At 35.0% G+C, this 16,152-nt stretch overlaps 2 long non-coding RNA genes across 2 annotated transcripts in view; both read left to right on the forward strand.

Moving 5' to 3' along the window:
* The window catches only part of LOC109154482, a 68,714-nt gene extending 52,972 nt beyond the window's left edge, over positions 1-15,742 (forward strand). Inside the window, exon 3 of the long non-coding RNA XR_002049715.1 lies at positions 15,444-15,742. This is a non-coding gene — a long non-coding RNA (uncharacterized LOC109154482). The remainder of the gene's footprint in view (positions 1-15,443) is intronic.
* LOC109154481 lies at positions 10,451-11,513 on the forward strand. Its single transcript, XR_002049714.1, has 2 exons — positions 10,451-11,393; positions 11,426-11,513. It is a non-coding gene; the product is annotated as an uncharacterized LOC109154481 (long non-coding RNA).
* Positions 15,743-16,152: the final 410 nt, after the last annotated feature.

The following is a 16,152-nucleotide window of genomic DNA, read 5'->3' on the forward strand; positions in this document are numbered from 1 at the left end:
TTTTTAAAAGGGAAAATTTGAATTTATGCCCCTCCATAATATGTCAATTATCAAATTATTTGTGATGTAAATGTTGACCCTCAATTTTCAAAACGGTACATATAATGTCCTCCCGTAATGTAAATGTTGCACCTCATTTTTCAAAATGGTACATATATTGCCCCTACCGTATGGTACGAGAGGGGCAATATATGTACCGTTTTAAAAATTGATGGACAACATTTACACCATTAATAATTCAGGGGTGACATTGATAATTGGTATATTATGAAGGGGCATAAATTACAATTTTCCCCTTTTTAAAATAAAGGCATTATAGACATCTAATTCTAAATTAATTAAATGCATATGCATTATTTTTTGTTGTACCTACTAATTTATTTAATTTAATAAGAGTAATAAAGTGGCGTACATACTTTTCATCAACAATAATGAAATCATTGATTTTTTTTTTTAATTTACATTCGTTGTTGAGACAATTTGTTTTAAGAGTTTGTCAATGACAATTGTTACAATTCGTGTAAATAGAGGATGATAATAAATAATTCAAAATATATAGTTACAATAGATATTGTTATAATGATATAGTAAAAATTATTTACAAATTTCCTTAAAAGTTTTCATGCATTGATAAAATTCTGATGTGTAAACTTGTTCAATTAGAGCCAATGGGATGTAACATTGTCAATTCTTTGGAAAATGGTCTTACCATTTTAGATTACAGGTGTAATTGTATTTATGATCAACAACTTTGTAGTTAGGTCGAGCATGTTTGACATTGATGTAAGAACAATTTTGTTCGATAAAAAAAAAAATAATAGTACAATATTTGTAAAGTAATGTACAATTGTGCTATTATAAAATACATACAAAAAATATTAATACCATAACGACCTAAATCATACCAATAATGCAAAAGTATAATTGAAATATTAAATTTTGTTCTGATCTAAATAATCGAAAGAAGATTAATTAAACGAAAAAAAAAAAAAAAAAAAAAAAAAAAAAAAAAAAAAAAAAAAAAAACTTAACCTAAATTTGTTTTTTTTTTTTTTAAATGCATAAAATCAAATGATTTTTAAAGTTCTTGATTTATCTTTAATGCTTAACTTTGAATGTTATGTATTTAGTCGGACTAATTATTTGACCAAAGTTTATGTTAAATTTTATATTATATATATATTTTTTCAATACATTTTAAAATATTCATAGTATATGTTTAACAATTATGCCAACTCTAATTGGAATGAGGTTCGAACATAAAACCTTTCTTATATAAATTAATGAGTAAGTTAAAAATAATAAATAGTTAACGGAATATTCCGTTACTAAAGTTTATAGTAACGGAATTTAGGTTATTTAAGGGAATAAAATAATATAATAGAGGGTAAATAAGGAAAATTATTTTAAAAAAATACTAAAATCAAAATAATATGAACCATTCATTTTAAGAAATAATAGGACCAACATTTTTTTGTTCCAGTTAAGGGCCTAACATTATTGGCTCTTATTATAATTGTAAAAATTGTAGAAATGACAATCAACTTTAATATGTTTCGTCCCTTCGTGGAAAACTAGATTGTTCGTAATATGTATAGCAGCACAATTGTTACACCACAACTTAATAGGTAACTTGACCTATACACCAATCTCTTTTAGAATATTGTGCACCCAAATTATTACATATATGAGTCGAACTCCGCACTTGACTGATTCCAATGCTTGAAGATATAAGAGTTGTTATGATGAAGAATGTTGTAATGAAGTGAGAAATGTTGCAAAATGGTGCATAAACTACTTGATTTTCATTATGAAGAAGTTGAATGAAACTAATAATGAGAGAACTCGATAGAGCGTAGATTTCAATAGAGACAATATTTATGAGATAAAGAGGGGTATATAACAATTTATAGTAAAATTACAAGCTAGGAATTGTTCGTACAAATCTTGGGATTTAATTAACATCCCTAGTCTCCAACTCTCCATGCACTGTGTGCTATACTTGACACAGTTGAACATGATGAGTATATAGATCAATGCTACTCCAAAGAGGTATATTAAATTATATTTGCACTTACAGTACAATCCCCACACACACACACACACACACACACACACACACACAACACACACACACACACACACACACACACACACACACACACACACACACACACATATATATATATTCTTTTTTAAACAATTTATAAAAAAAAATTAAATTGATCATATTTGAATAAAAGTTTACATGGAAAATGTTGTCATCGTCAACAATTTTTTTTGGGTGAGAGAGAGGGGATACCCAATGAACAAATTATTGTTTGTTAAACAACGTATATGCTCTATCCATCTCTAGGCAGTCTAAGATGTTCTCCGGAGGCTTGAAGAAATCCATCCATTCGCATCGATTTTTGACAGCTTCCTGTGCAAGCTTATCCGCGACACAGTTCTCCCCGCGAGGGGTGTACTCACATGTGATTTCACATTCCTTTTGAAGCCAGGCTTTGCATTCTTTTACTAAACTCGCACAAGGGCCTTGCAGGAGATGGCCATTGTTGAATCATGTAAAATCCTTAGTTTTCTTATCCCGTTCAGCCATGTCCACTCCATCCCCAGTAGAATCGCTCTCAATTCTCCTTCCATTGCGTGGGTTGTTCTTGTTGAGCTACTGAATCTTCTCTGCCAATCTCCATTTGCCTTCCTTAGCACTCCTCCGCATCCAATCAGCTCATTGCTCACATTGAATGCAGCATCCGTGTGGAGGGTATGTCTTTCATCATGTTTATTCCCGCATTGCCTCTTGATTCTGCACTTTTCGCCTAGAGCTTTCTTCTTGGCAAAAGCCACTTTTTGCTTCTCTATGTTGTCTGGGATCCACTTGACCTTCATTTTCCAATCCCATGATTCCTTGCCAAACACTTTGTTGCAGCGCCATCTCCAGATCCACCATACTGTGTACGCAAAGGTTTCTCCCCAGCTCTCCACTTTTGTTCCATTTACTTTACCTGCCACATTACTCATTAGCCAACTATCAAAATTTTTTGAAAAAAAATTCATACTTGGCCCCATGGGGTAATAATACTTCCCAAATATCCGCAGCCTCCTTGAAATAACGTACGCAGTGGTCCGCGTCCTCTCTCTGGAAGTTGCAGCTCGGGCATCGTGGATCCAAGGTGAAGCCTCGTTTGTTTCTCTCCAAGTTTGTCATAATTTTCTTGTGTTTGAGAGTCCAAATGAACATGGCGATTATGTTTGGAACTTTAAGCTTCCAAACATCCTCCCATTTATCATTGGCTATATCCAACTCAGCAGTGCATATTGTTTTATACACAGGAGACTGAGTAATATGCCATTACTCTCCAAGCTCCAATAGATGTCGTTATTTTGGTCTCCTTCGTTTTCATCTTCACTGTCCACATAGACAAGGCTTCCACGTCTTGCGGGCACTTCCATGCAGTAGAATTCCTTTAGCTTCACAAACTCCTTTCCATAGATTTGATCCAACTTTGCGCCAATTAATCTCATGAATATGGGCTTTCCCATGCATATATTTATCCGTCAGCACCTTTTCCCAAATAGATCCTTTATCCTTGATTATGCGCCATCCAATTTTTGTCAAGAATGCCCGGTTCATGTCATTGTCAACAATTGATAAGTAAGATTAGGACTCAATTACACATTTTAAAGTGTTTAAGTCTATATAAAACACTTACGGAGAGGCTTGATAAAGTGCTTATTACGGAGGAGTGGGGTGGTATGAATGAGAATGCATGAGTGGAGAATATGCAGACTAGAGAATCAGATCACTCGGCTCTGTTTCTCAATATAAATGCTCTCAGTATACGTAGAGTAAGAGGACCGAGGAGGTTTAGATTTGTAAATGCATGTTTATTGGATGAGGGGTGCAAGGAGGTGGTGGAGACAGCCTGGCAGGAGGGGAGGCCAGAGGGCTTGTTGCACTGTCAGCACTTTTGTGGTATGAAGTTGATGAGATGGGGGGGACCATTTCCATAAATTTGGTCACCGAATAGGGCAATTGCGGAGGCAGCAAGAGGGGTTCTGTGATATAACGGATCCGGTCGCATTGGCCGAATTCCAACAGAATGAGAATCAGTTAAAACAATTGGAGGCCCAGGAGGATGTATTTTGGAGACAGCGTGCAAAATAACACTGGCTCCGGGGTGCAGATGCTAACACCAAGTTCTATCACAGGTATGCTTCTGCCCGTAGAAAGAAGAATTTTATTGCTAATACTAGGAATGAGGGGGGGGGGGGGGGGGATTGGGTGGAGGATACAGATATGCATTCGGTGATTCTGGATTATTTTAAGAACATATTTGCTTCTAATAATTTGAGCTGTGATGATCCCCTCTTTAATGATTTTGCCCCCCGTGTGTCGAATGAGAATAATGAGATGTTGAATCAGCCCTTTTCGAAAGAAGAGGTAAAAACCGCACTCTTTTCTATGTTCCCGGATAAAGCACCAGGCCCGGATGGAATGAATCCGGGTTTCTATTAACACTTTTGGTCTATTGTGGGGGATGATGTGTCTGATTTTGTATTGCATGCTTTGAACTCTGGGGTGTTTCCAGAAGGTCTGAACGATACTAACATAGTATTGATTCCTAAAAAAGAGGTCCCAGAGACAGTTGCAGAATTGAGACCGATTGCGTTAAGTAATGTCATATATAGGATAATGTCAAAGATGTTGGCAAACAGAATGAAAGTTTTGATGGGAGATATCATCTCCGAATCCCAAAGTGCATTTATGCCTGACAGGTTAATTACAGATAATATCTTAGTGGCAGCTGAGGTGGGTCACTACTTGAACAGGAAGCAGTGTGGTGTAGTAGGCTGGAGTGCACTGAAGTTGGACATGTCAAAAGCATACAATAGAATGGAATGGGGTTTTCTGGAAAAAATGTTGACAGTGCTGGGTTTTAGTGATAAATGGGTTAATCTAATAATGTTGTGTGTGACAACAGTGAGCTATACTGTAATGGTGAATGGGGAGGTGGGGGACGGGTCAAACCGACTCGTGGACTCAGACAGGGAGATCCTCTTTCTTCTTATTTATTCATTATCTGTGCTGAGGCACTTTCGATGTTGTTGCAGAAGGAACAGATGGCAGGATCTATACATGGATGTAGAGTGTCCAGGGGTGCTCCCCCGGTGTCTCATTTATTATTTGCAGATGACAGCCTGCTTTTCTTTAAAGCGAATATTCATGAGGCTACGGTGATTAAAGAATGTTTGATGAGGTATGAGAAACTATCTGGACAGGTGGTGAATTATAACAAGTCAAATATATGTTTTAGCCGAAATACCCACCACATGGTCAGAACGCAGGTGGCAGACTGTCTTGCGGTAGTGCAGGCAAGTAATTTTGGGAAATATCTGGGCCTCCCATCGTTTGTGGGCAGAAATAAAAGAGCAGTTTTTTCCTATGTGGAGGAAAAGATCAGGCAGAGGATTGGATCGTGAAGCACAAAGTTATTATCTCAGGCTGGTAAGGAAGTTTTATTGAAAAGTGTGGCTCAATCTATGCCAACTTTTTCAATGAGTGTTTTTTTGTTGCCTGAAACAGTTTGTCAATCCATTGAGAGAGCCAGAATAGATACTGGTGGGGAAGTGGCAGAGATAAGGGGATTCACTGGAAGGCATGGGATAAGTTATGTATCCCCAAGAAGTTTGGTGGTTTGGGTTTCAAGGAATTGAGGGCTTTTAATCTAGCTATGCTGGGCAAGCAGGCATGGCGTTTTTTGACAAACCCAGAGTCTCTGGTGCCAAGAATATATAAAGTCAGGTATTACCCCACTTCTAGTTTTGTTGATACTACTATTGGTAATTGCCCAAGTTTTTGTTGGAGAAGTATAATGGCAGCACATCCAATAGTGGTAGCTAGAATAAGACGCAGGATTGGAAATGGTGAGACAACTCTTATTTGGGGACACCCATGGCTACAGGATAATCCAAGTCCCTTTGTACAAACAATTATGCCTAAGGAGTTAAGAGAGACACGAGTAGCAGGTTTGATTGACCCACAAACACAAACATGGGATCCACATATTTTATCTGATTTATTTATCCCTGAGGATGTGAGCAGAATAGTTATGATTCCTGTTAGCCCTGATTATGATGACTCATGGTACTGGATAGGTGACCCAAAAGGAATTTATTCAGTAAAGAATGCTTACAGGCGTATTGTTGGTGATTATGAGAATAACCCAGGTGATTTTGATAAATGGGTTAAGATGTGGAAATTGAAAGTACCACCAAAATGGAAGACTTTTTTATGGAGAGCAGTATGTGATATTTTACCCACTACCACGAATCTAATTAATAAGAGGGTGGAGATTGACCCGACATGTCCTATGTGCAGATTTAATAATGAAGATGTGTTGCATGCATTAGTTTATTGTGAATATTCTGCATTAGTTTGGAATATAACACAATTACCTATCACGAATATTAATACAGATTCGTTTGCAGCATGGTTAACTGGGGCTATGACGATTCTAACCGAGGAACAAACACAGCTTTTGGTGGGAGTTCTATACAATATTTGGAGAAGCCGCAATGCAGCCGTGTGGGAAGGGGCCATGTCACGGCCGCAGGCTGTTGTGAAGGGGGCGGCAACATTGCTGAAAGCCTCTGGTGCGGTACACGGCCGTTTCACGCGAGAAGATGTACAGCCACATTCCGAACCAGTGTTGTCCAACAATCACATGCGATGCTATATAGATGCGAGGTATCGGCAGGAAACCGAGGAGGCTACGTATGGAATTGTGTTATTAAAGCCCGGTGGCTCGTTTGTGGCAGCTAAGAATAGCAGATCACCCGTTTGTTTTTCACCACTCATGGCGGAGGCTATGGCTTTTAAAGAGGCACTATCCTGGTTAGTTGAAAGGAGTATTAATTCGGCCAATCTGCTCACGGATTATATGGTTCTGCGATCCACCATACATGACCAAATTACACCCATTCACTCGTATGCTGGGTTGATAATTGACCAGTGCAAGACAATGATGTCTTTATTTAATTTTATTTTGTTAAGCTATGTGCCTAGACAGATTAATTTACATGCTCATACTTTAGCTTCGTTAGCTTTTACTCAGGAACATTCTATGTATTGGGATTCTATCCCTCCTGACGCTATTATAGCTTTCATCAATTAATAAAATCGACAGATTGATTTTTCAAAAAAAAAGTCTATATAAAACTTTTCAAGTGTTTGAATCTTATTTGATCTTTTTTCTAAATTATTTTTTTTTGAAGATATCTTTTTCTAAATTATTATTAAGTTAAATTATCTAAAAATTTACATATTCACATATATGTATGTGCTTGAATTTTACATAGTGATGGTATATTGAAAAAAGAAAAGGTAAACTTAACAAGAAATTATAAAAATACAACATAAAAACTCAAAAAGTACGAAAGAAAAAAAAAACACTATAGTACTAATAAATTATTGTTAAGGACTAATGTTTAAAAATAAGTTCAAGAAAAGTATAAAGATTTGCCAAGCAGATTGTTCTCAGATCATAGTGACTCTCTCATATGGGAGGTCATGAGATCGAGTCTTAGTGGAGGCAGTGTTAACTCTTTGTGCTTCAATAGGTTGAGAATATATACTACAATGTAATAGTGTCAGTAGTATTCAAATATACGTTAACTTTCTCATTAAATATTATTTTTTCCGTTAAAAAACAACACATCATTTTAGGAGTTTTTGAAAAGTTTTTATTATAAATATTGTTAAGGTTATGATGCACAGATAGTGAGATAGGCCTATTACGCAAATAATGTCGTGCAACCGTGTGCACCATGCATGGTGCACATGATTGCAAAACAGCGTCTTTTTTATTAAAAATGACGCTGACCGACTTTAAAAAAAAAAATCATTGTCGATTGTCATTAACGGCGTTATGCTATGCATAATTTGAACTATATAACCAGAATTAATGAACTATATATCCAGAATTAGTGAACTATATATACACGCCGGTTACTAGTACTCTGTGTTGGCTTATGGCAATTCGCTGCGTCTGTGTATTCAAAATGAATAAATTATATATTCAGAATTAATGAACTATAAACTCAGAATTAGTGTACTATATATCCAGAATTAATAAAATATATATCCATACTTAATGAATTATATATCCAGAATTAGTAAACTATATATCCAAAATTAGTGAACTATATATCCACATCCAGAATTAATGAACTACATATCCATAATTTCAAAAAAAAAAACTACATATCCATAGTTAATGAACTATATATCTAGAATTAGTGAACTATATATCTATACGTAATGAACTATATATCCAGAATTAATGAACTATATATCCACATCCAGAATTAATGAACTACAAATCCATAATTAATGAACTATATATCCAAAATTAGTGAATTATATATTCAGAATTATTGAACTATATATCTAAAATTACTGAACTATATATCCACACCGGTTACTGGTAGTGCGTATTCAAAATGAATGAACTGTATATTCATATTGATGGAGTTTAAAAAAAAAAAAAAAAAACTGATTGGTGGAGTTAAACGGCACCGTTACTCCACCAAAGTCAAACAGCGTCGTTCGCAACCATGTGCACCATACATGGTGTACAAGTTGCACATTATAACGATTCGGCCTACTAACCCTCGGCCTAATGGCCAAAGTTGAACCTTAAACATAAAAGGGTTCCATAGTTGTAAGTCATAACAGGGTTCCATAGTTGTAAGTCATAACATTCTCCTAATTTTTATGACGCAAGAAGATAATACAACTACAATAACGATTATTCTTCATATCTTATTATTTTTCAATTATTATTATTATTTTGATCTCTAGACTTAATTCCAACAAATTAAATATATACAAACTCATTGTATATATATTAAAAAAAAAAAAAAAAAAAACCAGCGGGTCAAGAAACTCCATTCTACCATGAGTGGCTATACATCTCCTATCATGTTTCTATAATATTATTTGTATAAACAAATTGCCGTTGTAATATGCAGATTGCTGGCACCCCTCAAACTCAGCCTTCTACCAGAATCTCCTAAAATTATATTAATATGTACTTAATATCTTATGCCCTAATCTTTATTTGCTCTCTCATATCTCATATTTAATTTCAACCATACCCATACAATTATATTATTAACAATTATAATCAATGTTAACTATATTATCTTGCATTTGTAAACTTAAAATTGTCTATTTTAATAGGCAAATTCAACATTTAATTATCAATGCATAAACTCCAATATAATCTTGCCTTGATATACTTATTTAAAAATAAATATTGAGCATTATCTCAATCGTGTAATGCGCGTGAAAACAACTAATACAACACAAAAAAGGAAGGAACAAACAAACAAGCACTTTGATACAATTAATACAAAGTTCATCCTAATTAAAGACAAATATTATTAACTCTTGTTAAATTTTAGTAATAAAGATTAATTATTTAGCCTGTAATAAGATGGTAAAAATGTCTGCAATAGTATGCTCATAATATTCCACAACAGAGCATTTGTTAACGTTAACAATATTTTACAAGCGAGAAAAAGAAATAATTTTTATTCAATTGTATGATCTAACAATAAGAATTTAAAAACTTAAATTAAATGCCGCCTAGCTTTCCCCTCCTCCTTTATCCGGGCTTGGGACCGACTGCTTTCACAGGCGGAGTTAAAAAGCAAAACCAAATTAACACTAAAAACAACAGAACCAATTAGCATGCATCTCCAGCTTATACAAAATAGTACTAACATAAAGTAATGTAAACCTTACCAAATTCAACATTCATGAATTAAAATTTACAGACCGTAAAAACATTTAACAGTTGAAAAAAAAAACCTGAGGGACTTTTTCTTCTTTACTTATAATAAATTGATATTGTTTAAAAGCTTGCTTCAATTTTTTCTTTTTTTCTTTTGAAATGTAACAGTAAAATACTTTTCGAATATTTGCTTCTAAAAAGTGATCAAAATCAGGTATGGATAAACATAAAGACGCTATAAAAATTGAAAATAAAAAGTGAAAGTATTAATATTAATAATAAAATAACTGAGACTGAATAAAATTTAAAGAGTAAAAAAAACATTTTTAGTGAACTATGGAGTCGCCTCTAAATCCAGATTTCAAATGAGAAAATATTTATTTATCCGAAAGGACCACAATCAACAACCAAAGCACTCAAATAAACTGTAATAAAAGCAACCTATGTGTGTGACATGTCATTTAACACTAAAACAAAAAGATCTTCCACTATTACTAAACGTGAAATTCAGACAAATATTCACTTACAAGTCTGCAAGATAACTCAAATTATGAACCAACAAAAGAGTAACAGAGTGCAAGACTAAGCATGAAAAACATATTACTAATAAAAAGTTCAGAAATGCTTTCTGATTCCCATATAAATATCAAACAAAATGGTGAGAACTGAGGAGCAAAAATATATACAATTTATTTCATCATGTGAGAAAAACTACAAAAGCTTAAAAGAGCAGCTTAGCACCAGAAGCAGAGTTGTGAACAAAACTAGCAAGCATCACATGGCTCTTTCATGAACCACCCAAAATGAATATTCAATGACCCCATGGAAGTGACTAGACATATTACCCAGTAAGGAAGATTTAACTACTTGGGTGCATTACCCCAAATCAATGAATTTTTCTAAAACACTAGAAAAAACATCTTAACAAGGAGATGTCAATAAAGTTGCGCTATATTTGAACTTCGAAGATAAGCAAAAGAATCCTTCACAAAAGAGAAATCATCCTCTAAAAGCAGTCCAGGTAGGATGGGGTAAGAACAACCCCTTCTAGTAGACATGAAAGGGTCTATATCTTTGATGTTTCTTTCAAAAATCAATGAAATTTTTCAAGTTCTCTTTACGAGCATCTTCACAAGGAGAAATCATAAACAACTTAAAGCTTGTTGATAGGCAATCATCAATTAACTAAAGCTATCTTCGTACTTCAAATTATCAGGGAAGGCAGTCTTCACAAAGGCGAAATTTTTCTCTAGAAACCAGTCTTCAAATAGGAGGGCAGAGAACAAGTGAAAAAAATCCACAGAAGTGCCAACATGCTGTACAAAAAACCACTCCTAAGTAAAGAACTTAATCAGTACACACTACAATCCATTGTCAGCAGTAAAGAAAAGGTTCCCCCATCAACTCAAATGGCACAGAGTACTCAATTCAGATGCCAGAAAGAATATCCACTGCTAAATCCTGCGTATTTTACCCAAGTGCAATGACAAATCTCACAGATCAATTAAGAATACTCAAATGGTTGGAAAGAAAGAAATCAGTTGCCAGCAGCATATCTACCACAAGTATTGAGCAAAAAGGCACATACGTGTTCCCAATAACAAGCTTCAGACAAAGTACAGGCAAGAAGACACATTAATCATCAGTAACTATTAAACACCCAGTAGTTGGTTACTCTGTATATGAATTGTCTCCAGACATTGTAAGTGGCAAATTAATCATGAGACTCAAAGAAACAAGGGTTGACAATCTAAGGAAAATTTTACCTCAATAACATGCATAGTAGAAATTAATTACTGGACTAGCACCCGGTAGGTCATAAATCAAATCGGACATCCTCCAGAGGCAGGCAGCATATTACCAAAGATGTCTCAGATGAAACCAGAATTTAGCATTCCATAAACATCAATAACATGGCAATAAAATAAAATCCCAATACTAAGTGTCCAATGAGATTAAATTCCTTGAAGGGGGATTATGTCAAACCTACTCTTTGTTAGAGGTTCCTTGGTGAACAAACTACATCACATAATAGAGACAGGGAAATGCCTTACAGGAAAGAGCTCCTCCGTGGATTCAGATGCTAAAAAGAAAGGACATCTAATCAACCAATTTAGATGCTAGAAATAAAGATACATCTCCATGTTCTTCACAAGCTGTAACTGAAAAAGTTGTTCATCAGCTCAAATTACAACCCTATTGTCAAAGAACACAGTAACAGGAAAGGATCCCTCAACTCAGATAACGAATTCAGATGCCACAAAGAGCATCCATTGCTAACTCCAGTATATTTACCCAAAGTATTGGGAGAAGAAAAAACCACATATGAAGTATACCAGGATTGATTCATGTTCAATAATCCAAACTCAGCATGCACAATATACTTCCAATACAGGCAAGAGGTTGTGTTAATCATCAGAGTCACAATTTAACTCCAGTAGTCAGTTTCTCCGTATAAGGAGCAATATAAGTGGCAAAATTAATCACGAGACTCAACAAAGAATGAAACAAAGGTAATCTAAGGAAATAATTTCTCAATAGGATGGATGCATAGAAATAAACAACTGGACTCGAGCACCAAGTAGGTCAAACTCAAATAGGACATCCATTGTTCCTTCAGGAGGCCATTACCAAAGGATGTGTCAAACCGACTAGACTTTAGCAGCCATAAACCTCAATAACATGGCAACAAAATAAAATCACAAAAACTTGGAAGTAGTTAGATTCCTGGAAGTGGGATATGTCAAACCTACCCTTCACTGGAAGTTCCTTGCTCAATACCCTAAGACCACACAATAGAAACAGTGAACCATCTATAAAAACCAAGAATTAATACTTAAAATTTTCCTTACTCTTGAAGGCCCTCATCCATCATGTACTCCAAGCTAGAGCAAACCTAGAAGCATGCAAAGAACTGAGAATCCTATATAATTCATCCTATATAATATTAAATTCATATGTAATTATAGAAAAATACCTATTAGTGGGGTGGGGAAACAAGAAAAATGTTCACATAAAAGAAAGGAGAAATTTTAGGGAACTGAAAACATCGAAAAATTCAACAATCCAAGCATGAAAGAGAACATAGAGTATTAACCAAACTTATCGGATAAATATTTTTCCAGATAGAATGTTGTAATGATGACAATTAGAAGACTATCATGGCTGATCTCAGTGGCACCCTCTGGGCTCTAGCTCATATCCCTAGGTTAGACCTCTTGCTAACCTATGAGCCACAATATTACAAAATTCATCAAAACTGGGGAGAAGGAGGAAGAATGAGAGCATTGAAAAATCAGTAAAGAAGCTTGACAAAAGACTTCCGAACCGAACAGGTCAATAGCCCCTGGCAATTAACTGTGCACCCCCAAAGTTGAACTAGACCTCGGAAGAACATAAAGAGAGAAAAGAACCTGATCATTAATCATTAATATTGTAAAAGAAAAAATATATTTAAATACAAATGAACTGATTATTTGATTGATAAGAGATAACCAGGCATTGATGCATCAAACTGAACTCATTGGATTAATAAGGCAGGGCACTAATGAATCATCATACGACTATATGCCACCTCTAGGAATTATGTTAATCAACCAATATCTTCGAATAAAGCTAGAAAAAACATCAGGAGCAAACAAACCCCAAAACAGTAGTAAACAAATGCTAATGTCTACTAGTGAAGGGGAAAGGGCAAAGCACAGAAAAAGGAATAATTAACCACAACCAAACTAAAATTTTCATGAATGGAATATGTCCAGAACTGACCCGTCTAACACAATACATCCAGACCTGCAAAGATGCAGAAGAATAAATATAAGGGAAGATGCGATATACATATCTATAGTAAAAGAGTGGAGAAAATTTGGGAAATCACGATAAAAAAACTCATGGATAAAATTTTTAGAAGGAATAAAACCAAGCTTGATAAGGCACTAATGATCACCATGGGACTGACTGGGCTGATGGAACTTCTTAGCATAGGTTAATGAACCCCAATATTGGATCAAACCTTAAAAAAAAACAGCCTATTAAATGTCTACTAGTGAAGGGAAATCCGAAAGCTTGCCAAATGCCCAAACCGATCCACATAGTTCAACCAAGCTTGCTGATTAGTGATGAAGGAATAGGACCAAGCTTGTCAAGCCAATCCATATAGTTCAACCTGAAAGCTAGCTGCTGAAACCGAACCCGTGATCTGAACTACATCAAGTCATGACAAACAAAGCAACAATACATAATAGGAAAGAGATATTGAAAGCCATCGGTAAAAATAAACTCAAAATTGAGAATAGGATAACTGAACAAGTAATGATCAAACCAATCTATTCGCACAACTAAAACATTTCCAGAGCATTGAACTTGATACCAAATCCACGATCCGAGCTACATCAACATTACAAAGACATACATGCAGAGCATAAGTAACTGGAAATTGGCATCTTCAGCAACCGAAGAAGACATATACCAAAATTTTTAGAGAACCAAGCATAAGATAACCAAACATGTATTATCAAATTGATCCACATGTCACTCAACCAAAAGACATCCAAAAGCAGCAGCAGAAATTGAATCCACAATCCGAACTACATCAAGACATGACAGACATACCAACGATGAATAATCGTATCAATCAAACCGATCAATTACGTTCATTAGACCTCTTGCTAAACTGTGAGCCACAATATTACAAAATTCATCAAAGTTGGGAAGAACTAAGTGAAGCATTGAAAATCCAGATAAGTTTTGAGAAAACGCTTCCAAACCAAATAGGTCAATGACCCCCTGCTGCAGTCGATTGTGCACCCCCCAAGTTGAACTACACCTCAAAAGAACATCCAGTCCGAGCATTAATATGGCCAAAGGTACAAATATTTAACTGATTACTTGATGAATGAGAGATAACCGGGCATTGATGCATCAAACTGAACTTTGGACAAACAAGGCACGCCACTAATGATCATCAAATGACTGAATGGGGACTGGCTCTATATGCTGCCTGTAGAATTAGGTTAATCAGCCACACAATCTTGGATTAAACCTAGAAAGGACATCTAGCACAAAGAAACCCCAAAAAATTAAGAGTAAACAAACAATGATATATCCACTAGTGAAGTGAAGGAGAAAGGGAAAAAGCGCCCCCCCCAAAAAAAAAAAATAATAATAATAATAATAATAATAATAATAATAATAATAATAATAATAATTAAACCACAACCAAACCAAAATTTTCACAAATGGAAGATGTCCAGATCTGACCACACAATACATCTAGACCTGCAATTATGCAGAACAATAAATAGAAATGTGATTTTACTAAATTAATACATAGTAAAAGAGTGGATAAAATTTTGGAAATCACAACAAAAATTCGTGGACAAAATTTTAGAACGAATAGAACAAAGCTTGATAAAACCACTAATGATCATCACAGGGCTACTCTACATGGAATCTCATAGCATTGGATTAATGAACTCCCCACAAAATTAAATCTAATAACATACTAAATGTGTCTACTAGTGAAGGGAAATCCGAAAGCTTGCCAAACCGATCCACATCATTCAACCAAGCATACTGATGAGTGATGAAGGAATAAAAAACCAAGCTTGTCAAACCAATCCACGTTGTAAAACGCGAAAGCTTGCAGCTGGAACCAAATCCGTGATCCAAACTACATCAAGACATGACAGACAAACCAGCAATACGTAATCGGAAAGAGAAATTGAAAGCCACCGATCAATATAAACTCAATTTCCAGAAAACAAAGAATAGGATAATTGAACACTTAATGATCAAACCGATCTATTCGCTCAACTAGAACAGATCCAGAGCCTTGAACTTGATATCAAATCCACGATATGAGCTACATCAACATGACAAGACATACAAACGAGCATAAGTAACTGGAAATAGACATCTTCAGCAACCAATCAAGACATGCCAAAATTTATAGAGAACTGAGCATAAGATAACCAAACAAGTATTATCAAATTGATCCATGTCGTTCAACCAAAAGGCAAATTGGAAGATGTCCTGAATTGACCCTTCTAGCACAACACATCTAGACCTGCAATTATGCAGAAGAATAAATATAAAGGAAGAAATAAGATTTTACTAAATTAGGATTTTACTAAATTATATTATATATACAGTAAAAGAGTGGAGAAATTTTGGGAAATCAAAGCCAAAATTCAAGGAAAATTTTTTTTTTTGGAAGGAATAAAACCAAGCTTGACAAGGCCACTAATGATCATCATGGGACTGACTGGGCTGCTCTACATGGAACCTCTTAGCATTAGGTTAATGAACCTCAATATTGGATCAAACCTAGGAAGAATAACCAAAACAT

This window comes from Ipomoea nil, unplaced genomic scaffold (genome assembly GCF_001879475.1).
Source record: "Ipomoea nil cultivar Tokyo-kokei standard unplaced genomic scaffold, Asagao_1.1 scaffold2647, whole genome shotgun sequence".
NCBI classification, from domain to species: Eukaryota; Viridiplantae; Streptophyta; class Magnoliopsida; order Solanales; family Convolvulaceae; genus Ipomoea; species Ipomoea nil.